This window comes from Diabrotica undecimpunctata, chromosome 6 (assembly GCF_040954645.1).
Source record: "Diabrotica undecimpunctata isolate CICGRU chromosome 6, icDiaUnde3, whole genome shotgun sequence".
In the NCBI taxonomy this organism is placed as follows: Eukaryota; Metazoa; Arthropoda; class Insecta; order Coleoptera; family Chrysomelidae; genus Diabrotica; species Diabrotica undecimpunctata.
Genome location: NC_092808.1, coordinates 134,519,731 through 134,547,632, shown reverse-complemented (window position 1 = coordinate 134,547,632; position 27,902 = coordinate 134,519,731). Strand labels below are relative to the sequence as shown.

Genomic DNA, 27,902 nt, shown 5'->3' with positions numbered 1-27,902 from the left:
AGAGTATTTGATCGTGAATTTAAGCACTTGGTGATTTCAAAAATAATACTTTTTACTTGTGTTTTTGAGCCTTGAAAATAGTAATTTTTCGTTTTTTCTTATTTTAAATTGTTAACTAGAAAACGACCAATTTACGAAAAAAAATTGCCACACTACTTTTTGTGTAGAATGATCCAAGAAAAATAAAAAAATTGTCCGAGCTGATAAACTTAATTTTTACAATCTGTTTCAAAAAAATCGTTTAATTAAATCGTGCTTGAACTTTATTCTGGTGTGTCTCACGAAATTGATTATGCACAAATATCTCATGGGAATATTTTTTTGAACGATCCCGAGCTTTTCGCCTTGTCTATTAAACCTGCTTCGTGAATGTATCTATCGCTTCTTCAAAGAGAACCTGTTATGACGCAGTATCTGCAGGTCTAAAGTAAACAGATTTATTAATCGTGTGTCTAGGATAATATTACTAATATTATTTCAATAAGCGATAAGTTATTAAAATTAATCGAACTTGCTAAACAACAGGCAATAAAGCAATATGCATGCAGAGAATGCGCTATAATTTCATGTAATTTTATCATACATCATTACTCCTATTACTTATTGTGCCACTTAGCATTTTAATAGGCGGAGAAATATTACACCGATTAAATCAACTCAATCAGATAATGCCGTTGTATTTGCAGTTAAGCGTCGCATTAGTATTTCTTAGATCAATAAGTTGGAACAATTAAACTGAAATAAATTAATAAATGGATAAACTTTAATAAATCTGCGATATTAAAACATGCATAAAACAATAAACATAAGAATGCTGTTTAAAAAGAACTGGATTTAAAGAAAAAACAAAGAAACAACTTTTATTAACGAAATATATTGAGTTGCAAGTCCTTGTGTAAATCTATTATTTCGATTTGGTTACCTATAATGAAAAAGAGATCGCTGAAAATCAAATACCAATTTTAGCCCCATAGTATATGCAGTGAGTCAGGGCAAACTCCTCTAGAATTTAGAAGAGATTTTAAGTTTACCGTTTGCTGGTAAAGTTTTATGCTCTCCAGATAACCCAGTCTACCAACACGTTCATAACAATCGTTTCAGCCACTACTTCTCATCTCACCCTCAATGCAATCCGCCTTTCTATGAACGAATTAATAAATCGATTACTTTATAAATATAGCATAACAGTCCCGAAAATATGCCATCCTACCGAAAACTCTCCTTCTCCATGGACTGTAAATAAACCACCAGTGATCACTTCTTCTTCTTTAGGTGCCGTCTTCTTAGCGAAGGTTGGCGATGATCTCTGCAAAGTCTTCCCTATTTTGGGCTTTCCTTATTAAACTTTGAAAGTCTAATCCTGTCCAATCTTTGATGTTGCGCAGCCCGGTCATTTGTCGTCTACTCGGGCCGCGTCTGCCTTCTATTTTCCCTTCTATAATAAGCTGAAGGAAGTTATACCTGTCGTGTCTAAATATTTGTCCAAGATAAGACGTTTTACGCTTCTTGACAATTTCTGTGAGTTCACGTTCTCTATTCATACGCCTTAAAACTTCTTCATTTCTAACGCAGTCGCAAAGCTCTCTAAGCGTCGTAACGAGCTGACTGTTAACGTTCAAGCTTCCACGCCGTGTAATAGTACACTATATACATAACACTTTATTATGCGGTATCGTAGGGACAAATCAAGATTACGGGTAGTGAGTAACTGTCGCATCTTTAAGAAGGTGTTTCTTGCCTGTTCTATTCTACATTTAACCTCTTGTTCTTGGTCTAAGGTTTCATCTATCCAACAACCTAGATACTTAAACTTTTTCACTTGTTCAACTAGATTATTGTTGACTTGTATGTTTATAACTGGTGTGTGTTTTTTTGAAATTACCATTGTTTTGGTTTTTTTTACATTCACCTTAAGGCCGTATAGTTCTCCTTCTCGCACTACTTTGGTTAACAGAATTTGTAGTTCTTCTTCACTGCCAGCAATCAGTACTGTATCATCGGCATACCTGACATTGTTCACAATTTTTCCATTGACTTTTATTCCTTCTTGTGCTTCATCTAGAGCATGTGCAAAGATCTCCTCTGAGTACAAGTTGAATAATAATGGTGATAGTATACAACCTTGTCCAACTCCTCTTTGGATGTTTATGTTTTCAGTATCATCCATTTCAATTCTGACAGAGGCGTTTTGGTTCCAGTAGAGTTCACGTATTGTATTATTGTCGTTTGGATCCAGGTTCTTTTTTTGCAAGCATTCTATTAGCTGATCGTGTTTGACTTTGCCAAAAGCCTTTTAACTGATCACTTTCAGTGATCACTGATCTATCAAAATTGAATAAACATGAATCCCACCAGCCATACTTCAAAGACATAGATAGTTTTAGCGACTACCGACAGATCTACACAGACGCATCAAAAACAATGGACGGAGTGGGGGAGCAATTTTCTCTAATACTCATAATGCTAAATTTAAGTTGCATAACAACTATCTCCAATGCAGAACTATACGCAATCCTTGAAGCTCTAAAATTCGTTAACAAAACGGACCAGAGAAATTACACAATCATAACTGACTTAAGGAATGCCCTTTGTGACATCCAAAACATATACTCCAGCAAACGCATTCATAAAGACATTTACAAAGAACTTCAAAATGCTGCAAAGGAAAACAAAAACGGAATACATGGTAACGAGGTTGTGGACCGCCTAGCTCACGAAGCAGCGACAAGTGATGGTCAAGTTCAACTAAATAAAATAGTGTCAAGTAATCTTAAAGTGTGCTTAATTATTGCATATTAAAAGTCATCTTTTCCCTGTGCCAGTATTTTATGGTCATCAGCGAATTGTAATGCATGCATATTTGAAGAAAAACGAAAAATAAACTGGAAAATTTCAAGATCAGAAGAATAAAATCATCAAATTGGAAATTATTCTTTGGTGTTTGGTGTTATGTTTGAAAGAGTGCTCTTCGGCATTAAAAAATATGATATAGCTACGATTCATTTGGTAAGCCGAGCTTGTAAGAGTAAAATTAATTTTGGTATCAATATAGACTTATGCTTTACATGAGAATTACTCAGTTAACATTAAAATCGGCGAAAAAACAACCTAAAAATCACCAACGGATTCTTCAGACATAAAAATATTCATAAATATACATGGAGACAAGAAACACGACAGCTGTAATCGATAATAGACTACGTAATAGTCAAACAAGATACCACAATAAAGATAAAATATGTGAGAGTCAGAAGAGGAGTAGAATGTGGAACTGACCATAAACTACTAACAGCAAAAATGGGCATTAATTGGAAACATAACAAGACCCCCTCTACAGAAGAACCGTTGAACACTATGAGAGAAAAATAATACATTATAGAACTACTCCAAGAGAACTATACAAACAACGTCTAGACCAAAAATTAATAGAATTCAGATACGGCAACATCGAAGAAACATACGAGCATATAAAGGCGAGTATAAAACAAGTAGTATTCGAAGCCCTTGGAGAAAAAGAACATATAACAAATAAACAGCACTATAAATGAATCAACAAAAAGAATAATTGAAGAAAAATAGCAACTATACAGAAAATGCCTGACTACAAACAACGATGAAGTTTATAAAGAATATAGAGAAAGAGAAGTGAAAAACAAATAACACAACAAAATAATGAAGAATAGGAAAGAACCTGCTTAAATATTGAAACATACATAGGAGGTACAAGAACTTCGGAGTCATGGAAAGTACTGAGAGGATTAAAACAAAACTCAAAAGAAAAAATTAAATTGGGAAATATACAGGATAAAGAATGAAAGAACTATTACAAGGAACTGTTAACAGAACAAAGAACACAATTCATTGGAAAATAAATAGAAATAACAGATAAGGAAATGAGAAAGGCCATAAAGGCAATCAAAAATAAGAAAGCACCGGGACCTGGAGGTATCTCACCTGAGCTTATAAAGTACGGCTCAAAAAAATTACACCGGGTGGTAAAATGGATATTTCAGAAAGCCATAAATTTAGAACAGCTCCCAAAGGAATGGACGGAGGCATATATGACATATATATTTAAGAAAAGAGATAGAAAACGATGTGAAAAATATCATCAATAGGAATATTATATGGGAAGATACTGCGAGAAAAGATAAAGCAAGCGATAAAAGGCAAAATCGGAGAGGATCAGGCAGGCTTCATGGCAGGAAGATCATGCATAGACTACATACACACAGTGGAACAATTGTTAGAAAAAAAAGCAAAAATAGAGATATAAATTTGGCATTCGTGGACCTGAGAAAGGCGTATGACTCTGTACCAAGGTCAGAACTATGGGAGGCAATGTACAAATTAGAAATACAGACGAAACTCATAAAAGCTAAAAAAGCTCTGTATAAAGAAAATAAAGTGTCCATTAAAATGGGAACAAGAATCATAGGAGACTTCACCAAAACAAAAGGGCTCCTGCAGAGTTGTTTCACATCTCCAAACCTATTCAAAATATACTTATTGAAAGCCTTGACTACATGGAAAAGAAAATGCGAGGGCATGGGAGTGCCGGTACAGAACGAATGCCTATATACGTTAAGCTTTGCAGACGATCAAGTTGTGATTGTACAAAACCAAGAAGACCTCAGTTACATGATGAAGATACTACGTTTAACCCTATTTTTGCTTAAATATTTTTAGCAGTAGTGGGTGTAAAAATAACTTGGATCTATAAAAATGAAATAAAATAAAAATTAATTCGAAAACTACTTAAAATAAAAAAAAAAGATGGTATAGTAGGCTATACTGTAGACTAGCGCGAAGCTTCATATAGTGAAGTCGTTTTACCCTGTCGTATTTCGGATTAACGCCCGAAAAATAATTTATGACTCTAGTTACAGCCACTCTGTTATGCTTTCCCTTTTCTACCTGCTTTGTGGTACCGAACCTCCTACTGGTCGGCTGTAGTACTTGAGGATAAATCAGCGCTACCAAAACAATTTTTTTATAAATCGTGAAAAAACGCAAATTGAATGCTTTTGATGATAACTAATTGAAAAAACTTTTATAATTTTATTTCAAATAAAATTGTCTCGAAGAGTGCATCCATTCCTTGTGGTCGCATAACTGGATAATTTTAGTTGTTATATTTGCAAAAATAGTAAACAGTCTGCGGAGTCGAGGCTCTCCATTGACCGGACTCATCGGCCAATGACCGACGCGCCCTGCCACCGAGGTCCCGCCCCCTCGTGTATATATTCAGAGAGGTCCGAAAAATCTCGCTATTAGTATTCAACGATCGCCGGTTTTCAATAGTGACAATGGATAACGTACAATAAAACGATAGAACACCTAAATATAAGTTTTTATCTCCGAGTAAGCATCGAATTGTGTTGAAAGTGGAAAATTATTTTATTTTAGAAAAAATCAACATGGGACCAATTACATCAGTACTGGCAGTTCAAAAAAGGACAAGTGCAGCTTGTGGAATTTCAGAACGGACCTTGCAAAGAGTTCGCAAAATAAGTGAGGAGGAATTAAGTAAGGAAAATAAAAGGATTTTGACTCCCATTGCCTGACGGGGGATACCGCGAAATAGTCGAGACCTGGCTCCAAAGACCAGGGGACGGAGGCCCCGGGGAAAGCCGGGGCTGGTTGTACCGCAGGAGGACAACCTTTCTTGGTGGGTTTGGGAAGGTGTGTGTGGGAAGTAGGAATAAGTCTTTGTTATATATAGATATATATCTTTATAGATATATTTATAAAATATATAAAAATAAAAATATAATACAAAATTTTGAACACCCAGTATTAACATTGGCAAATTTTTTTATGCTTAAATAAAAATAGAGTTTAGTACACGCTAAAAAAGATTTTTTGTTTTTTCAGCATAAATATTAACCACAATATTAATTTTTGAAGTTACATGTGTAATATGAAAAATTTTTCAAAAACTTTAAATATCTCAAAAACGGCTATTTTTTCGAGAATGGTATCCCAATAAAAATCGATCCAGAATTTTACGTAGATTCTAAAAAAAATAACAAAAAGCACAGTTTCTATTTAAAATAAGAAACTTAATGGCGACTTCCGGTACAACCGGAAGTGCTAGAAGAATGCAAATATTTAAAAAATGAAGAATGCTTTGCATAACCCATTATTCCAAGTTTGCAGAAACCAGTGTCGACCAGAACTTTGAAAACTTTTAATGTTGCGTGAATGACCCTGTATATTTCATACTCAATGTTTATCAATTTACATTATGATATTCAATTATTATAAAACATAATACAAAGTTATTTTATTAAAAAAATCCCTAATGTATTATCAAATTAAGAAAAACCGTACATTTTTAATTTGAGAACCGCTGACTACCTGAGGCAAATCTGAACAGACACTTTTATTACTTATGCGACAGGCTAAAACGATCCTATTTTACTATGTTTTCTGTATTTTTAAAATTTAAATAATATTTTTAAATTTGAATAAAGGAATTTTATTACTGCAACGAACGAAACAGATAAAGCTGTAAAAAACATCATCCTATTCTCAGATAATAATGTCTGTTTACATCAGTGTGGAGTACTAATCATGTATCTTAGTAGGTTTTTGTTCGATCAAGCCAGTTTTCTTATTAATAGTATTTTTTTTGATAAGTAAATACACGTTCGTAATATAAATATAAATAAAGTTGTATCTTGTGATTCACGCTAAAAATAGACATCCATTTATTTTCCTCAAAGACGTTGTGTATAATTTGGTGAAGCACAATAATTAGGATGGCAATCATGGTATGTGTAGAAATGACGATTTCCGTGTGTCAGAGTGTACAAAGCATATAATTTACTACGTACAATTTACGAAAGCCTCATTTGTAAGTAAGAAATCTTTCATTATAACAACATTAGGATTATTTTCATATAATTATATACTATTTAAAACTATCTCCCTCAAAATTAAACAATGTTTACGTATTACCAAAGTTCCCGCGTTTGTAACAAAAGAAGATGAAAGTTTGTGGTACCTGCAATTATCATTTTATTGGGCAAATGTATAATTATACGAATAATCAGTTAGAAATCTATGACAAATGCATGCAAAATATTCAAACGCGACCTTTGACCTTTATATCGCTTGGCCAATTTTTTTTAAAATTCATGTAGTTATATCATCCAATATGGTGTTTAGATTAAAACATAAATTTTATTTCTGTCCTGACAGGTTGTATCGGAAGTTGGTATGCAACAGCTTGTAAAATCTATATGAGCCGTATTAGTAGTATTTCAGGTTTCTCGGTCAGAAAAAAACCATTATTTGATATATCTAATATCATCCTCGTTTATGTTGACATTTATTATTATAGCACAGTAAAAGTTTCAAAAATATGTAATAAAATTAAAGTAAAATTAGTTGAAGAGATTTGTACGTACTCAAAGTTTGGAGAGATGTTGCAGCCTTTTCATTTCATTCCCTTTTTGGCTACATGAAGTAATTTAAAATTAATCAACCTCGAAAGATGTCATTAGCAATTGCTCCCAAAAACTGTTGTTTTACAAGTAAATATTAACAATTAATTTATAAAGTTATATCAAGATATGCATAATTAGTACAAGGTATATGAAGATCATCTTTCTTTTTTGAAAAAACAATTTGTTTGTTTGTAAATAGTAATAACTGCAATGAGAGGTTTATATTTTTACTTTTTCTCTTTCAAACAAAAACTTAAAGCAATTAGGACAAATTGATAGTGATAGACAAGTAATTACCATCTACCAGTGACGTGACTATATTTATTAACGGGTTTGCAGTTCACATTCTGTTGAATATTTGTTGACATAACCTTAAAAAATGGCAGGAACATGTGACAAATGTTCCAAGAACTGTGCTTTTAAAGAACCTCCTAAAGGCACAGGGGAAGTTTTTGGTTACCCTTGTGACATTTGCAAAAACTGCACTGGAATTATGGAATTAGCTCGATAGAGTGTTTACTTCTGGCCACCCGAATTATACCATATTTGTGTGCTGACTGCGTGCCAGGAATCAAAAAGGTAGTTACACTAAACAACCGTATAAAAGCATTAGAAGATACACTAAGTGAAATCAAAATTGCAAACTGTCAAAAAATGGAGGAGAAACAGATTCGTGAGGTAACCGATGAAGTCAAGAGTTTGAAAACCAGTTTTACTACATCATTTGAAGACATTAAGAAGGATCTTACCTTCATAAAAAATACCACCTCTACATCAAATACAAACAACGACAATAATTACAGTTACACATTGGCAGTGTTTTGTTTGAAATGTCTGAGAGACAAAAAAAATCTTTCAATCTTATGATCTTTAATATGCCTCAAGATAGTGAGGAAGATGACACATCTAAAGCTAAGGAAATGCTGCCGGGCTTAGTTGGTTTCGATATAAAAATAGTCAGTTCGACTAGAATTGGTAAAAGAAATAGAAATGGGTATCAATCACTGCGACTAACTCTAGAGTCACCTGAACTGGTTCGGTTGATATTGAGAAACAAGAGGGAGTTGGATAGAGGTTTAAAAGTATTCCTGGAAACTGATTTAACTACTGAACAACGAGCTTAGGTCAATGCACTGAAAAATGAGTTAAAAGAAAGATAGCGTAAGGGTGAATCCGATCTCATTTTGAAATATGTTAATGGTGTGCCAAAGTTAATACAAAAAAACTAAATATATCTACCAGGTTCCCCCCTAAGTCGAGACTTCAAAAGCGCTGGTGTATTTTCAGAATGTCAGAGGGTTACGTATACAACTTCAGCTACTGTTTGAAAATACTTCTCACTCACAATATGATATTTTAGTTTTTAATAAAACATGGTTAACAGATGATATACAGAGCGCCGAACTGCAAATGTTTGACTACAACATAAATAGAAGAGATAGATCCTGAGAAACAAGTACCTTCAAAAGAGGTGAAGGAGTGCTTATAGCTGTCCGGAAAACCATAACCAGTGTTTGTTTGTCAACGACTCAAAATATCGAACATCTGTTTGTCAAGATTGAGACTGGCCGCATCGACAAGTTTATCTTTGCAACTGCCTACTTTCCACCACGTAGTATCATTGAGAAGTATGTCGAATTTACAAAAATGAAGATAACCTACCTGAAAAGTATCCAGAATATAAGTTATGTATCCTGGAAGGTGGTCAGTGGTCCATTGATGGATTGTCTTCTGTGGCTACTCCATTACCAGGAACCTCACCAAATGAAGTCGATTCCATTTAATTCCTCTCATTTTATGTTCTTTTCATAATCAATATCAAGTAAACACTGTTAAAAATAAAAACAACTTATTAGAATTAGTCATGGTCCAAGATGAAGAGGTTGAGGTATCTACATAGAGCTGAGAGTGCCCTACTCCCAGAGGATAGGCATCATCTTCCACTCTCATTTGGGTTTAAATGTGAATCCCAATATTTCAATGAGCCAGGATTGATTGGAGATGGCTTTTATAGAGACTTTTGCTCAATGAGTGTACGGGAAGTAACAAACTTTCACAATTTAACCGGGATGATTTGTTTAAAGATAAAAGCCTTGATGATATGATCAACATGTTTTATGATGTTATTTACCTTGCAATTGATATTTTTGTTTCCCTGAAAAAGTATTCAGCAAATAAGTTTCCTGTCTGGTTTTCTCCAGAGCTTAAACAAAACAATAATCAAAAAAAGGAAATTCATAAAAAATATCTAAAATGTCAATTATTTGCTGACTATAATGAGTTTTCTTTATTACGAGCTAACTGTAAACAACTAAAAGAACAATGCTATCTTGATTATGTTGCTCTGAAAGAAACTGAATCCTCTCTGAAAGATAATGTTAAAAATTTCTGAAAATTTGTTAACAGTTAAAAAACAGGAATACTATTCCTTCTGTTAAGTATGCACTATAATAATATTTCTGGCTACTTAATACTCTGGCTCGAATACTTTCCCAAAACTTATTGTGATAAAGATTTTGATGTGCAGAATGAAACCTTTTTAACAGGAGACATCAACCTATCACAATTTGGCATTTCTATTTCGTCTGTATATGAAAAACTTTCAATTTTGGATAGCAATAATGGGCCAGGTCCAGAAGGTATTCCACATTCTTTTCTTTAACACCTAAGCTTTTTATTTTCTAGACCTCTTTTTCACATTTTTAAGTTGTCATTAAAGGCAGGGATGTTCCCGGTCTACTGGAAAACTAGCTTTATTACCTCAATACTAAAATCTGGAGATCATTCTCAAGTGAACAGCTATCGGCCTATTAGCATTCCCAAAGTTGGCATTCCAAAAGTTGTATTCCCAAAGTTTTTGAGAGCCTTGTCTGTGACTATTTGTCAGCAACTTAAAAAGGCTGTTTTATCGACCAGCAATTTGCTGATTTCCTTATAGAATCTCTTGAAGATGGCTTCCAGGTTCATGCTGTTTACACAGACTTTAGGCGTTTGACCGGGTAAATCACAAGATTTTAATTAATTTTATTAAGTTGAGAAGTCTGGGTATCCAGGGTGAACTTTTAGAATGGTTGTTATCCTACCTAACTCAATCGTTTGAGATTAAGGTACTTTCAGGAGTACCACAAGGATCACACCTAGGATTTCTTCTATTCAATAATTATGTTAATGACATTGCCTCCTTTTCCTCTTTGCTTCTTTCCTAATGTTTGCTGACAATTAAAATTGAGAATGATGATGACTATCAAAAACTACAGTCCGATTTGGATCGGTTGAGCTTTTGTTATGACAGCAACGGAATGAAACTTAATGTTAAAAAGTATCATTTAATTGTTTTTGGTCGGAATAAAACTCCTACAAATCATATTACTATTAATGGTTACCCTTTAGACTCTGTATCTCAGATAAACGACCTAGGTGTTGTGCTCGATTTCAGTTTATCTTAAATCTCCCATATCTCATCTGATGTCTCAAAATCAATTCAACTTTTAGGGTTTATCGAACGTTGTGCCTAAAGACTTTCTAAATATCCCATCCATAAAAAGCTTGTATTGTTCACTTGTAAGACCCCACCTAGATTACTGTTCATGTGTTTGGTCTCCTGACTATAACAACCATATTTAAGCTATTGAGAGAGTTCAACAAAAAATTCTTAAGATTTGTTGCATTTAAACAAAAAAAAAAAGGATTGAAGAAATTAACTATTCAAATATGGAAAGGTCCCTCAACATAACTTCTTTCTAAATCGGAGGCATGCACAAAGATCGCACTATGTTTTATAGTATACTGCACTCTATTATTTTTGGTCCTCAACTATTGGAAAAAATTAATCTTTATGTTCCCAGTAGACAAACAAGGCTAAATCAACCCTTTCATGTTATACCCCATCGCACAAACTACGGACACAATTCCTTCACGTCTAGAATACCAAGGTTTGGTAATCAATATTCGCAAAGGTTGGATTGTTATAGTATTCCAAAAGAGTTCAAAGCTCAGCTTAAAAACTGTGTGTGATAGCTTGATGTCCTTGTAGCCCAGTCTGGTTATACAAAAATCATCGATTTCACGGCAAAATGTTTCGCAGATATCTGAAGCTTTTAAGACATAGGTGGGAGTTACTAGATGATGAATAGATAAAAAGATACTCCTATTTTTACCTTGCGTTTTTTTTTAAACAATAATTTATGGTCAGAATTTGATTTTTTATCTATAAGTTTTTTCCCTTATAATTTAAATAAACAATATTTATACCATTTTTTTATATCAAAAATATCTTTATTTTCTCGTTTTTACAATTAAAATTGATAAATAATTTACGGAGATATTTGCAAAAAGCAGTTTTTTTGCACTAATTTATAAACTTAATTAATTTTTTTATTAACAAAATAAAATATTATTAATACATTTCAACATTGAGGAATTACCGTCCTTTAAATTTGTGCGAAATTTCCCCCCGATCGGTCAAATAGTTTAAAAGGTATTCAATTTGTTTATCCCTGGGACTAATTATTTAAACCATTGAACTTGCCCTATGAATGATCCTAGACACATTTAACAAATTTCATAGGATTCTTTAAGATTTATTCTATCTCAGAAGTTAAATGAATATTGAGTTTTCATCGAAATTATTTACAAAATAAACGTTTGAAAAAGGGGTATGTTTTTTACTTATAAACAATTGTAATAACTTCTATATTTTTCAAGATACAGCCATTAGATAGCTGGTAAAAAAACTCACATTTAACAAAAAAATAAACCTATGAACAATAGGAACGAAGTTAACGACAATTTTTTGTTAATTATATCTCCATCTCCAAATTTTGAATGAAAATCTAAATTCATCCAATTTTTCGAAACTTAAAACTTTTCGAAACGAAGTTACTTTCGAAAGATCGACATAGGAAAGTCGAGGGGAAACTGTTTTAGCTCCTCGCTGCAAAATTTAATATTATGGTTACGGATTTATCATTCAAAAGCTTCCACAGTTCTGTAGGAATTTCATCAGGTCCATTTGCTTTTCCATTTTTAGCGTTTCTTATTGCGTATTCTACTTCTTCTTTCAATATGTCTGGCCCAGTTGCATTGATTATCTGAGTTAAGTTGTTTCTATCGTCTTCAAATAATTCATTCAGGTATTCTGTCCATATTTTTATTTTATTCTCTAGATCTGCAATAAGATTTCCATCTTTGTCTTTAAGTTTACCTATTTGGCATTTCTTTATGCTTCCTGTTATCTCTTTTACTTTTTTGTGCATATTGAACGCATCGTACTTTTTTTCATAGGTTTCCATTTCTTCACATTGTTCTTTAATCCACTCCTCTTTGGCTTCTTTTATTCTCTTTTTTATGTGTTTATTTATTTCTTTGTATTTGTCTGGGTAATTCTTCATCTTTCTTCTTTGTTCCATCAAGTCTAGGATATCTTGTGTCATCCACCCCTTATTCTTTGTTGTTGTTTTTGTAAGATGTTTCTTTCCTGCTGTTTGTATAGCTGTATTTATGTACTTTAATTTTTGGTTAACGTTGTTTGTATCGTTAATTTGTTGCTGCACTGAACGGAGGTTTTCATTTATTTCTTCTCCTGTTTCTTGTCGTATATTTTTGTTTCTAAGTTTATTTAAATCTAGTGCCTTTCTGTGTGGTCTTCTTTGGTCTCGCCTCTATCACAGAAATTACCGGGTTATGATCTGAGCCTGTATCAGCTCCTGGGTACGTCTTAGTACATTTAACAGCATTATGTTACCTCCTTGCTATCATAATGTAGTCTATTTGATTTCTCACTATTTTTTCTTTGGTATGTTGTGGAGATGTCCATGTATATAACCGTCGAGGAGGTAATTTGAAAAAGGTATTAGTTATTACGAAGTCTTCACTTTGGCAAAATTGAATCAATCGATCTCCTCTGTCATTTTTCTGTTTCCAAGCCCATATTTTCCTACTTGTTCTCCTACCTTACCTTGACCCACCTTGGCATTAAGATCGCCCATTAATATGTTAATGTATGGAAAGATTGACTTAATAAGTGAAGACAAACAACCTGCAACAAAAAGGTTCAGACCTGACAGTGAAGTCGAATTAATGAACCAAATTTTAACTTTTAAACCAATGTATGTAAAGAAAATAAAAAAAGTAAAGTTCAATAAACATTGCAAAATTTAATAAGGCAAGTGATGAAAAAATCGACTTATTTTATCAAAGAAGTAAGGCAGATTAGATTAATATTTTATATCATATTTGTAAGAAAAATAGAATAAAAATCAATACTGTTAATTATAAAAATACAAACAATTATAATCAATATAAGGAATATAATAATATAATGTGTAAAAAATTACCTGAAATTTAATTTATAAAATATATAAGTATTATTACATCACTGATATAAAATGAAAAAACATATGTTGATTTTCCGGGATTTTCCGAGATTTATGGGGGGTGAAAATTATGTCATCATTATTAATACTGCGACAGACTATTCAAGCAAATTAAAAAAAAAGTAAGTATTTAGGGTGAATTTCAAATGGACTCAATTTTTCCGAGTTTTCCCATATTTTCCGGCCAGTGAAAACTATGTAGTTATTCATATTTCCACGAGCTACCCCAGAATAAAAAAAGAGGCTTGCAGCTGCAAAGGAAGCCGAGATAATGTAAATTTTTCCTACATGTTGCAATTTGAAGTTCCGATGCCGAAAAAAAAAACGGAGCTGAAACAGATATCCTCTCCACTTTCCTATGTCGATCTTTCGAAAGTACCGTCGTTTCGAAAAATTAGATAAATTTTATAGCTATAAGTTTTAATATAAAGTTTAGATTTTCATTCAAAATTTGTGCAAATTGTACTTCTTAATGTTTATAAACAATGGAGATATGATTTTTTTTAAAATAGTCACTAACTTCGTTCCTATTGGTCATAGGTTTTTTATTTTTTAATGTAAGCTTTTTTACTAGCTATCCAATGGTTGTACGTACAAGTCTGTAGCTTGAAAAACGTTTTTCAAACGTTTATTTTGTAAATAATTTCGATGAAAACCCAATATGCATTTAACTTCTGAGATAGTCTAAGTCTTAAAGAATCCTATGAAATTTGCTGAATGTGTCTAGCATCATGCATAGGGCAAGCTCAATAGTTTAAATAATTAGCCTCAGGGATAAACAAATTAAATAACTTATAAAATATTTGACTGATCGGGGGGAAATTTCGCACAAATCTAAAAGATGGTAATTCCTTGATGTTTAAATGTATTAATACCATTTTATTTTGTTAATAAAAAAATTAATAAAATTTATAAATTAGTGCAAAAAAACTGCCTTTTTACAAATATCTCTGTAAATTATTTATCAATTTTAATTAAAAAAACGGGAAAATACAGATATTCTTAACATAAAAAAATGACATAAATATTGTTTATTTAAAATATAAGGGAAAAAATGTATAAACAAAAAATCAAATTGTGACCATAAATTATTGCTTAAAAAAACGCAAGGTAAAACTAGGAGTATCTTTTCATCTATTCATCATCTAGTATCCCCCACCTATGTCTTAAAAGCTTCAGATATCTGCGAAACATTTTTCCACCTTTTTTTTTAACCAGACTGGGCTATTGTGTTTTGTACATTCTTTGTTAATGTTTGTTATTTACTGTTCCTACTTTTATTCTTTGTATGATTAAAATTTTTAAATTTAATTTAAGTAGGTTACGTTAAGAATCTTCTGTAATTTATCAATAATGTTTACATTGTATTTTAACTGGACGATTGCCCGTTGATACATAAATAAATAAATAGATGATATTCGTTTCAGAGATATTGTTACCAATAAAACTAGAATAGAGGATATTAAGCGCACTAATCTCGATACAGTTTCAAGACTGGCATTAGAACGATTGTCGTAAATCATAACAAGAAAACATTTTCGCTAATCCATAAATAGTAGCGTTAAATTATATTTTGTGGAGGTTTAACCCTGAGGATTTAAAATTAATATGAGTATTAAGCAACCGTTAAACGTATATACATAACTCGTTACATTAAAATTTACAACACATGTCTCCATTTTTTATTACCTCACCTGTAATTGGTGATACTGAAAATTAGAGATAGCATTCATGAATATTTATGTCCCATCTATATGCAGTCGATGCGTAGGCAATAATCGTAATTATATTGTTTTGATCGCAGTCCCATAATTTAATATTAATTATGATAATAATTAATTTGCAATAATCTCGTAGCCAAAAGGTTCTGCCTCCAACGCAAGTTCGATTATAGTTATTAGTGCAACTGGTGCCTAAACCGACGTGAAATATAGACTGCGTATGCCACGAACGCTTTGAAAAAAAATTACACTGAAGTTTAAGAGACAAGAATTAAGTTTATTTGAACAAAATTTTCATTTTTCTATGCATTCTATAGAACAATAATGTTTTAGATAACGTCCTGCCCATTTTACCGGCTAGCCCTGCCAGGAGTTTAAACCTCTTTCTCATCCTATCTAGGATATCTTGAATGTCGGTTTTCCAGTTGAGAGTCTTGCTAAAATGAAATCCCAAATAGGAAATCGAGTTTCTGAGAATAAGGTCTTCTATTCGGCCATGAACATCGCGACAATTGGAGAATTTGAATAAGATTAGTTGTGTTTTGGAGGGATTTATGGTCGCTCTCCATTTATTGCACCACCTAACAACACAGTCTAAGTGATTTTGCGCTCTTTCGAATACAGACAATTGTCCACCTTCTCTGTGTGATCCTGACGTGAAGAGTGCAGTATTATCAGCCTACAAAAGAAGTGTTTCTGATCTATGCTGTGGGCGGGGGATGTCATTATTGTAGACTGTGTATAATATTGGAGCAAGAATTGCGTCCTGGGGTACTCCAGCTTGTGGAGTAAAGGGTGTGGATAGGACGTCGCCAACTTTGATCCTGATCGTCCGATTGGAGAGATATGAATTTTGGGCAGTCCAGCAAGGTGAAGTTTTTTTATCAAGCCTGTGTGCCAGACCTGATCGAATGTGTTCTGGGCATCTAGGAATATGCCTATGACGTGTTTCCTTTCGTTAAGTGATTGTGAAATGAAAGTTGTTGCTTCAACCAATGCATTATGCGTGGAATGTCCAGCCCTGAATCCGAATTGGTAATCTGGAATGGCGAGGTGAGCGTCTAGGAATTCTACGAGTCTTTCTTTAAGGATCCTCTCGTATACTTTACCTAGGGTGCTCAGTAGAGAAATGGGTCTATACGATTCAGGGTGGGTAAGGGGTTTCCCTTGTTTGGTAATCATAACTGTGCTGGCCACTTTCCATTGAATTGGAAAATAGCTCAGCGTAAGAGATGCATTCATTATGTTGGTGAGCAACAGGATAATATTCTCTGGGAGATTTTTAAGGCATCTTCTATGGATGCCATCAGGGCCAGAAGATGTGTTTTCCCAATGTTACACATCTGCCTGACGGTATCCTCAGTCACAAGGGCCATCATCGGGTGAGGATGAAGCCCCAAATATGCCTGAGGGTAATAGAATATATCTTACATTTCTTTCATTGAAATTGGGATTATTAGGGGAAACGAGTGCGGCCTGAAGTGTTTAAGAGGTATTAATATTTATATATCTATATAAAAGGCTATGATGACGAGTCATACCGTTGGTCCAGTAAACTAACGATGCCATCTAGAAAAGAAATCTGAACTATCTCCATTTGACATTTCAATCATATTTTGTTCTTGGGGCGATACGTTTAATAATTAATAATACTATATTAATTACATATTAATATAATTAATAATTAATTTTAAAAATATTTTTAAGGTAGAATTGAATACAAAATAATTAAAAGTTTTATATTAGTTTAGATTTAAAATCCTAACGTCATCTGAACAAAGAAATATGAACTACTGACATTTCAACCTATAATTCAATCATATTGTGTTTTTGAAACGATACGTGTAATTAATAATACAAAAAATATTAATTACATATTGATAAAATAAATAAATAATATTATTAATATTTTTAAGCGAATGAGAGTCGGTCGCCTGACCCGCTTGGCTATCTGACCGGGCAAATATATATGGCATGTTCAATCACTGCCTTACACTGCTGGGATTGGAACAAGGAATTCTGCGTAGAGTAAACTACAAACGCCCCGATTACCACTCTGCTCTCATACATCAACTATCGAACATCTAACCCATTAATGAGAGGCTCTCCTCTCTCAGCAGGAGTAATACAATCAAAACTATCCGAGTCCAAAACTTCAGAGCCCAAAGCATCATTAAAACTACCTGCTCATTCTTTGGCAATGTATTCATCAGATGTCCCAAACGAAAACTCCCCTTCCTACCCACTAAATTGCTGACCATAGCCAGAAATGATCTCTCTGGTAAATACATGAATATCCTGGAGGAAACTCCACTTTTTTACCACCGCAATAGATAAATAGCTCACTTAGAGGTCTGTTATGGACAGGGAGGGATCGGTTTTCTGTGGTTTCCCGATCCCATTGCACAATTATACCTGTCTATAGTGAGGATACAGCCACAGCTGTAATCTCCGCGATTCACATCATTTTATAAATTTATTAATTAAAATTCACTCATACATTCATAACTATATAATTTACTAATATTTTTCTGAAAAGGACCGTTTTAGCTCAAACAATTTCACCTCCGACCACAGCCACCGATGCGAACCACCAGTGAAACATAACCCAGCGACGCAATGCCGACACCCAAAACAAAACAAACCACGTCCTGAAGAGGACATGGATATAGGAAATAGATCGCTTAAGAAAGGCACGCTGCTGAAAAAGCTGTAGTAATAAGAATTTATAATAAATTTTGTGGAAGTTTTAAAAACAAAAGTTTTCAGTGTTTTATTGTTACATAAAATGAATTTCCATCAAGTAACAGTCGAATCCATTACTTCACACCAACTAAATAGGTTAGACAGTAAAAATTTTATATTTTACGAATAAGTACTATTAACGAAACATTAATTTTAGGTACGTTGCTGTTATTATAATACCTATTTTTATGTAAGATAATAGTCTTAGATTCTAGATCTATTTTTATAAGACATAAAACAAACTTTATTTGCATAATTACCAATTATTTCAATGGTTGGCCATTAATGTCAACTTAATTATACCATTTAATCATTAATACCTACGTTTTATTCATACTAATCTCTGTCTACTTTTCGATATAACAATTCCGTTATAAATATACTCTTTCATACATTTATAAACATATTAAATTCTTTTACAAACAAAGTTTTTTTATCAAAACCGGAGCGATAATAAAAATATGACTTAAAACTGCTTTTTATTATGTTGTGTAATGAAAATATTTTAAATGTAAAACGCAAACGATTGCACAAAAGAAAACAGCACTTTTTTGTTGAACATTTGTTAAGCAAGTATATAAATAACAGTATAATAGTTTACCTACTTTGTGTATATTCACATACAACATTCGTTTGATGTTAGAAAGTGTTAACAGATACGTTGTCTGTCTGTTTCTTGCGCTTGAGGCGTAGATGCGAGATTAGGTTACTGTTCTATCCGACATTTTTGGCATTCAAATCCTCGATATATGGATATCACCTTTTAACTTTCATTGCCATAAAAATACTACGTAATAATTGGAATCAACATTTATATGAATTAATAATTGTTTATAATAGATAATTATTCCGTTTAATTGGAGGCTTGACCTTTTTTCATTCCGGATTTGATAGAACACAAATATGTGATTTTAAATAATTGCCTAATTTAATGGATGTTTGTGGAAAACATATTTAATTATTTTCGTCATAAAACAAGGCATAAAACGTGTGATCTATACTACCAATACATATCCAAATATTCAATAGGTGCGGAAATGCAGCGTAAAATGTTCGAAATAATATACAAAAAAGCTATGAAATTGGAAGCAATCAAATAAAGATGCACGTACTCTGCAGATGACACAATTTTGATAGAGAATCTACAAGGAATGTTACATTAGTTTAATGTTAAGGTTAAATAGACATTCGGCTTCTTCAGCTGAAAGATAACATACTTTAAGGAAATCTGTAACTGCAAGTGAAACTGCTATCTAAAGCTTTTAAGACATAGGTGGGGGTTACTAGACGACGAATAGATGAAAAAGTACTCCTATTTTTACCTTGCGTTTTTTTAAAAAATAATTTATGGTCACAATTTGATTTTTTGTCAATAAGTTTTTTCCCATATATTTTACATAAACAATATTTATATCATTTTTTTATATCAAGAATATTTTTATATTCCCGTTTTTTAAATTAAAATTTATAAATAATTTACGGAGAAAAAGGGGTTAGTAATTATAGGGTGAAAATTAAGGGCTGTATATATTTTTCAATGTCACATCATAAAAACATAAAATAAAAAATTTTGTTTAAAAAATGAATACAAAATTTATTCGGAGTGAACCAGCCAAACCCCTAAGGGGTATGAAAAATAGATTAGGACCTATTCTTGGACCTACCAAATACAAGTATAAAATTTCATAAAACTCAGTCAAGCCATTTCGGTAGAGTATGACACTAATATAGCTAAAAAAAAAGGATTAGTAATTCAGGGGTGGAAATTAAGGGCGGTAGGTATGTTTTGTTGCCATATCATAAAAACATAAAAATAAATATTTTGTTAAAAAAATTAAAAAGTATATTAGGGGTGAACCATCTTTACTGAAAGAAAGGGTTAAATTTTATAAAAATCACTGTGACACGAGAATTATATATATTTATATATATATATATATATATATATATATATATACAGATTGAACGAATTTAAAACGGAACATACGAAATCAATGTATTTCGGCTCAACTCCGCTCTAGGTGGTTGGCCAACAAAAGGTTGTCAAATAATTATATTATAAAAATCCAATACTTCAGCGGGCTGCTGGATTCTGAATTCGTTCAAGAACAAGTCAAAACTTCACCCAAATAGGTTGCCTAGAATCACTGAAAAAACTAGACTACACAAGCAGTTATTATGCTGTCAAACCACTTATCGCTTCCTTATAGTCCAAGAGATAGAGCCGAAATTTTGAACTGATCAGTAATATGACATTTCTCTATTGGAATATATTCATTGTAACTGGGTTAAGACTTTGCCTTACAGGCGGACGCCCCTCGTGGTACAGGGGGTGGCTATACAGGGATGAAGTTGTCATTTTTCTCGGAAAAATTAACGATCGATAATATGGCTGAAAATTTGCCCAGAGGTATATTTAAGAAAAAAATGTGATTTGTAAAGTAAATATGACTTTAGTTTGAAAAAAAAAACATTATCATAATATCATTTTAAAACTACAAAATATTCTATAAAAGATTCAGACGATGACGTAGAGTTTTATCAAATGTTTCAGAAAAGTTTTTCTAATTTTTTTTTCTTATCGCAAAAATCGTTTGAAAATTTTTGGAAAAAAATCATGGTATAACTGACAGAAAATCGAAAGGATTCTACAAATTAGATTTTACCTCAAAAAATTACGAAAATGTTCATTTACGGAAATTTTTTTGGAAAATTTTGAGGAAAACTCTACTTGACGCTTTTCAGAATAGTAACAGAAGTGAGCATACAAATTTTCAAATCAATCGGTATAAAAATATCATAATAAAATCAGTTTGAAAATTGTTACCGAGACCTAAAATGCGCAGGCAAGTGGTACATTTGATCCCGTTTTATGGCTCCCTGTAACAACCCAGCTGTCCGCTCTTTTCGATTTAGAGTTTTTAGGGGCTAAATAATGAGCCATGAAAATGGCGGACATATTACTTATCGTTAATTTTTCCCCAAAAAATTGCAATTTCACCCCTGTCCGCCACCCCTTATGTATCCACTCTCGCGTCCGCCCTTTGAGATTTCGTCTAGTTATACCAAGATCTTACTCTGGGCAAATTTTCAGCCATATTATCGATCGTTAATTTTTCCGAAAAAAATGATAACTTCATCCCTGTAATAGCCACCCCCTGTACCACGAGGGGCGTCCGCCTGTAAGGCAAAGTCTTAACCCAGTTACAATGAATATATTCCAATAGAGAAATGTCTTATTACTGATCAGTTCAAAATTTCGGCTCTATCTCTCCGACTATTAGGCAAGCTCCTCTTTCCTTTAAAGGAGACAGATAGTTGAACGATATTTTATACAATGTCTATCACCGGGTATGGATTTATTTTTGTCCAAGTTTTATATTGGTCCACTATTTCAAATGCAGTTCAAACAGACATATATTAAATTGTATGTTCCGTTTTAAATTCGTTCAATCTGTATATATAATATAAAGCAATTTCGTTCGAATCGTGACGCTTTGTCGTGGCGCTATTTCCGTGACGCTCGCCTAAGAATTTTACTATAGAGAAAAAGTACAACAAGCTTCGTTTCAATATACTTATTCTTATGGAAAATTTGCCAAAAAATTGTAATTTAAATTTTGTAATTTGAAAAAATCTAATTTAGTTGTAGATGAAATATAAGAAAATGGTGGCGACCAACAAAAGAATATCATTATAGTTTTATTATTTACGATTATGGTTTTGTTTTATTTTCCTGTTTGAAGATACTTTAATACTCATGAATACAATAAAAGTTAAACATTTTTTATGAATTTATTTTACAGGGATGTTTAATTTTTACTCATAATTGCCTACCATAAAATTTTAAAATATTGTTCAAAAGAAAATGGAAAATTATGAGTGACAACGTTAATTATTCTTATGAGAATAAATTGCTACCTGAAAAATCTCTTATGAATACTTTACTTCTATGTTTAGTTCAACAGATCTAAAATTCTAGGAAAAAAGAAATTTGAAATGACCAAAGATAATAAATATAACTACTATACGTGTTAAATTTATTATTAATGTCAACTATATATACTTATGTCTATAAGTATATATAGTTATCAGTAATTACGTCTTACAAATTATCATACATTAGAAAACCTTTGGATAAATGCTTCTGAGAAACGCGAATTATAAGAAAAATACTTTTTTAATTTGAAATTAAATGCCGTAAGCATAGTAAAAGTATTATACAAAAGTATTCAAACTTATGCGTTCAGGAAAATAAGCAAAAAAGTACTCTGTCACTCTGACCTCGCCAGGCAGACGACAGTTGTTTTGAGTAGTATGGACCTTTATAACAAGAACCTACTGTTTTCTGTACTCGATTTTTTGGAGTTCATTAGTTATTAACATATTAAGGTAAAAAATCGATAAAATTTTTGATTATCTATAAGCAAAAAGTAAAGCATTTGACACAAATTTAAGAGTAAGAATCTTTTAAGTCATATAAATTCTTCAAAATGGCGTTCTGTAAAATGTTTCTATCCATATTTGTTGTTTAGAAAGTTGCAAAATTAGTCGGTTTAAAAACATAAACCTAAAACCTTGATATTAAACGGCATATTGAGACTTGTGGTGCCTGAAATATCAAAATTTAGAATCGATCAGTCAAATAGTTTTTCGATCGGATCAGCATCAGTGAAAAATTTTAAAAGTAGTTAAAACTAGCTGCTGAACTAGGTTTAAAACCATTACATTAGATGACAATCATGGTTACATTTATTAAACTAATAACACGAGGCCGATGTTATAGGATTTCACCTATAGGAAACATACTTTTTTCCTGCTCAAAAAGAGTGGGAACTTAAACTGTGGACAAAGTAGTCCCCCCTTCGAACAGGGAAAAAGTAAATATGTTTCGTATAGGTGAAATCCTTAGGCTATAGTATTTTTTAGTCCAAATATATAACTCCAAAAAATCGACTGCAGGAAACATATAGGTTCTTGTTATAGAGGCCTATTATACTACTCACTAGAACTGCCATTTGTCTGGCGAGGTCAGTGTCACGAGAAAAATCTTATTTCCTTGGACTATAAATACAAACAAAGAAATTGTTATTGATATAAAACTGGAAAATTAGTTGTTATTTTTGATTTTCTAAATAAGTAATTATAATATTATAACCGAAATGAACGTAATATAAATTTAATTAAATATAATCATTATTAGATAGTAATGGTATTTAAAAAATGCAGAGAAAGGAGAAAATGTATGGTTGATCGATCTCAATACCCTTTATAAATTATTACACGTTATATTAAGGAAGTCGAAGTAAGCTTCCGTTTTAATTAAAATAAATTTAAGGGTAATATGAAGATATTTTATAAATAATTACACTAACCACAATTTCGGAATATTGTTATTAAAATATCAAATATATAATAAATTTGATAAAAAAGAAGAGGTTCCATGAAATATTAGCTATACACGATCATAAAAAAATTGCCAAACATGTAAACATACGTTATTTAAACACATTTTACTAAAGAAATAAAGAATATCTATTCATTTCTCTAAAAAATTCACACAAAATTCATCTTTCTCTTGAAATTCTGAGGCTTGTGTCATCAGTGCTTCCTTAAAATCAAATCAGCAAATGCTTCATCCAGTTCAATGCTGATAGATATAATTTTATTGCATGTGTTCATGGACTTGATATCTGGTAGATTGGTGTCAAGTTTTAGATAAATACCTAGCAAATATTTAAAAACTTACTTTAATCGTATTGTGCTGATGTAAATATTCACTCAAGATGCTCAAAACTTTTGGTTTAACATCTTTTAAAAATCTATGATAATCCAGTTTTTTATCACTATTAAAACGATAAAATGCAATTCTGGTTTTAAACGCATGTGTCAATTTTGAAACAGTAGCATTTATCATTTCCAAATTAAGCGGTCTTAATCTTTTTTTGGGAATATAATAATCCTCATTATGCTCATTATGACCATTCACATTTCTGTATTTACATGTTTTCATATGTCGGGACAAGTTATCCGAGCGCGAAAACGATTTATTCCACATACTGCACGTATTTCGGCATCGAGTTTCGGCAACATGGCAGCAATTGAAGAAGTCAAGAAAGAATTGAATAAATTAAATAAAAGTGATTTAATTAGGATAATAATTGAGAAGAAAGTGCCTTTAGACATATTATAATCAAGTGATAAGTGATGGAAGTATCAAGTTCCTTGACGCAACTACTGAAATACCTGATAATTTTGTAGCTGACCATGCCGAAGCGGTAAGTCATTTAACATTAAAATACGATCTCAAAATCGCAAACATTCAGTTAGACGCTTGACAATCTTGACAAGTTAGGACGGAAGTCCGAACAAAGCAGTCAGTGTAACTTTATGTAAGAAGACAGAAGCCAACGCTATTTAAAAATTGAAAAAGTTAAATTAATGTAACAGTAGCAACCATCAATGTTGTTGTTTTAAGTTGTTAATTTGTCCTGAATTTATTTTTAAGAACATGGTGGAAATTGTTTTATTAATTAATGTAAGTATGTGGTGAGAAAAGTGTGTGGGTATTGTTAGGCAACCAACTATACATAGGTCTTAAAGTAGTGTGAATTAGAGATTTTAATATAAGACCCCTTATGTTTTCTCAACATTTGGTACCTGGAAAATGGAAAATAGACATGTGTGGGAAGCTGGATTCTTGAAAATTTATTGTTGATGGGTGAAATAGGAATTGATATATTTTATATTTGGAGATGGTGTAGAGTAAATAAAATAAAAGCTTATGTAATCTAATGTTCATGTAATATTTAACTTATAACTTAAGCATAGAAGGCCCTGTATGTTAAAAAGCAACATTTGGTACCTGGTAAATGTAAAACTTTTTAAGTTACAAGTTCATGAACGTAAATAACTGATTAGGTGTTCACGGAAGAAGTTGGTTTGTTGTTTTGTGTGTGTTCACAAATATATGAGATGAACAAGAATTGATGGTTGGGACGTGGTTTTTGTAATACGATGATCGTATAGTACTCAACTTATAACTTAAGAAGAAAAGACCCTATCTGTTATGAAGCAACACTAGGTACATGAGAAATATAAAAAGATACGTTATAAGTTCATGATCTTAATAGACTATTGGTATATCTTTACAAGAACTGTAAAAATGAAATGGTTGTGGGTGGCTCTGTTAAATTTAAGTAAAAAAGGAATATATTTATGATGTTTTTAAAAGATAAAACTACAGAAGGCTGGGGTCTCCAGAGATCCGAAACCAAACCCTGAGGGAGATGGGAACACATCTCCCTCAGGGTTTGGTTATATAGTAAAACCTCCGTTAACCGAAATAATTGGGGGGAGGCCGTTTCGGATAACAAGAATTTCGGTTAAAAATAAAATTGTTTTTTATAGTATTCTTGGTCAAAGTATAAGTATTAAAAAAATACTATGAGCTGATTTCGTAATGTTTTCTAATAAGTAAATACAGAATAAAGTAATAAAATTAAGGAAAATGAACAAGTTTAACATGCTTTTTTAAAGAAATCTTCTATTTTCTTTTGCGTTTTTGTTTGACAACGATGTTTTGCAGCTATATCTCTTCATCGGTCATTTGCAGAACGTCATGAGTTTGCCTCATTCGATTGTTCGACGAAACATAAAGCAATCTGAAAAGGACAAAACTTTATGCAAAGACAACAAAAATTAAGAACCTAATCGTGTCCCTAACTAATTAGGCCTACTGTATAAAGTTCTTACCTCTACGGCATTGAAAATCATTGAAGGCAGCGCGAGTCGGCGGTCTCGTGCTGCCTGTTGTCTGTTGGGTTGTTATCTTCGTCATCTAATACGCTCAGGTTGTCTGAATGAAGAACCATATCAATGATGTCCTGGTCGATGAATTCACTTTCTGAGTCATCGGCTGCTAACCACTCACGTATCTCTTCTTGGTTAATTTCTTCACATCCCGGCAAAATTTTTTATTAAAGTTTTAATTTTTTCTGTCGTTTCTTTATCATTTTCTTCTTCAGGATCGTCAATCAAAATCCAATCAAAAAGGTTGTTCCAGCATTTGAAGATTTGATCTTGGCCCACGACTCAGCACACCAATAAACAACATGTTTCATTGTTAAAGATTGAGAATCAACACTTTGGGATTCATTTGTCTTCTGTAATAACATATGTCTTAAGGATGTTCCTCTATGATATCTGTTGAATGTCTCTATTACTCCCTGGTCTAACGGCTGAATTAAGCTCGTGACATTCGGTGGCAAAAATCTGACCATTTTGTAGATTTTGAGGGTGAGTTGGCGCATTATCAACAAGCAACAATGCTTTGATGGGAAGGTTTTTTGATTTTAAAAAGGATTTTACACTTGGGACGAATTCATGTTCGAACCATTCTGAAAATAAAGTGGTCGACATTCATGAGCTTTTTTGGCCTCTATAAAAAGCTGGAAGTGCTTTTTCGGAAATATCTTTTAGAGCTCTTGGTTTTTTTGATTTCCCAACACATAGGCATCAATCGGTGGGTGAAATTAATGGAACTGTTTACGGTTTGCGATAAAAATTTACTTTTTATTGACGAAATTATTGAAACTCGGCCGTTTCGGTTAAACGAGGTTTCGGTTAAAAAGGTTTCGGTTAAGGGAGGTTTTACTGTATCCACATATTTTGTGGCTCAATACGTGTACCTAGTAAGTATTAACCACATTTTGTATTAGCCTTGGTCAAAATTTAAATCTCACGTTCTTTTTAATTAAGTGGTTATATACTTTTTATGTGCACTGATGATGGAATATGGATTCCGAAAACCTTTTGTGATATAGCTCGATTGGGTTTTTTAAATTATATACCTTTTATAAAGGATTTTTGATGAAATTTTTAGTTGTCATACTTCTCTGAAACGGCTGAATCGATTTTTATGAAATTTTATGTACATTAGGTAGGTCTGAGAATAGGTTGTAATATATTTGTCATATCTCATATTTATTCTCGGCAAAATTTAGCTTGTTCATATGATTTTTAGAGGTCCAGTGGAATTTTCGTCTATGACGACTGGAGTACCTGTGAAATCTTAGTAAGGAATGTGAGCTCGACTTACTTAGAGGTAAGAGTAAACGTCCTTTATCCTATCCTATAACAATATTTACAAATAATGAATTACGTATAAACGTAAACCGAATACGAAAATTATATAAGATTAACTTCAATAGTTATTGCAGTGATACCAATAAAAATATACCAAATGCGAGTTTTTAAAGTCACCGAAGGTTACTCCGTTAATGATATAACAAAAATCACACGGCGAATAATAGGCATAAACGTTGTTTAACCGTTGATAAAAACAGACAAGGAAAATAAGGCAGTGTAACACTACTAGTAAATAGTTTCTGAAACGAGAGACATAATAACCGTAAAAAGTCTGTTAGTCACGTAACTGTGGCATTCTGTTGAATAAACGCTTAATTCTTCGTATACCTCGATAAATTGATGCATCCAAATCTGAAAGATTAATTAATGGAGTTGCCTTTTTTATGTATACGTATTTATCAACAGGTAAAAAAATTAAACTACTATTTATTGTTTTCTTTTACAATAAGACAATA

General features: G+C 32.3%; 1 protein-coding gene across 2 annotated transcripts in view; it reads right to left on the bottom strand.

The window, feature by feature from the left end:
- The window catches only part of sprt (PDZ domain-containing protein sprite), a 306,461-nt gene that overhangs the window by 267,941 nt on the left and 10,618 nt on the right, over window positions 1-27,902 (bottom strand). Inside the window, exon 2 of one of the 2 annotated variants that reach the window (XM_072535452.1) lies at window positions 9,120-9,286. The exons of the other annotated variant lie outside the window; for it this stretch is intronic. The gene's annotated coding sequence lies outside the window, so the exon portion shown is untranslated. The remainder of the gene's footprint in view (window positions 1-9,119; window positions 9,287-27,902) is intronic. 2 annotated transcript variants of the gene reach the window in all.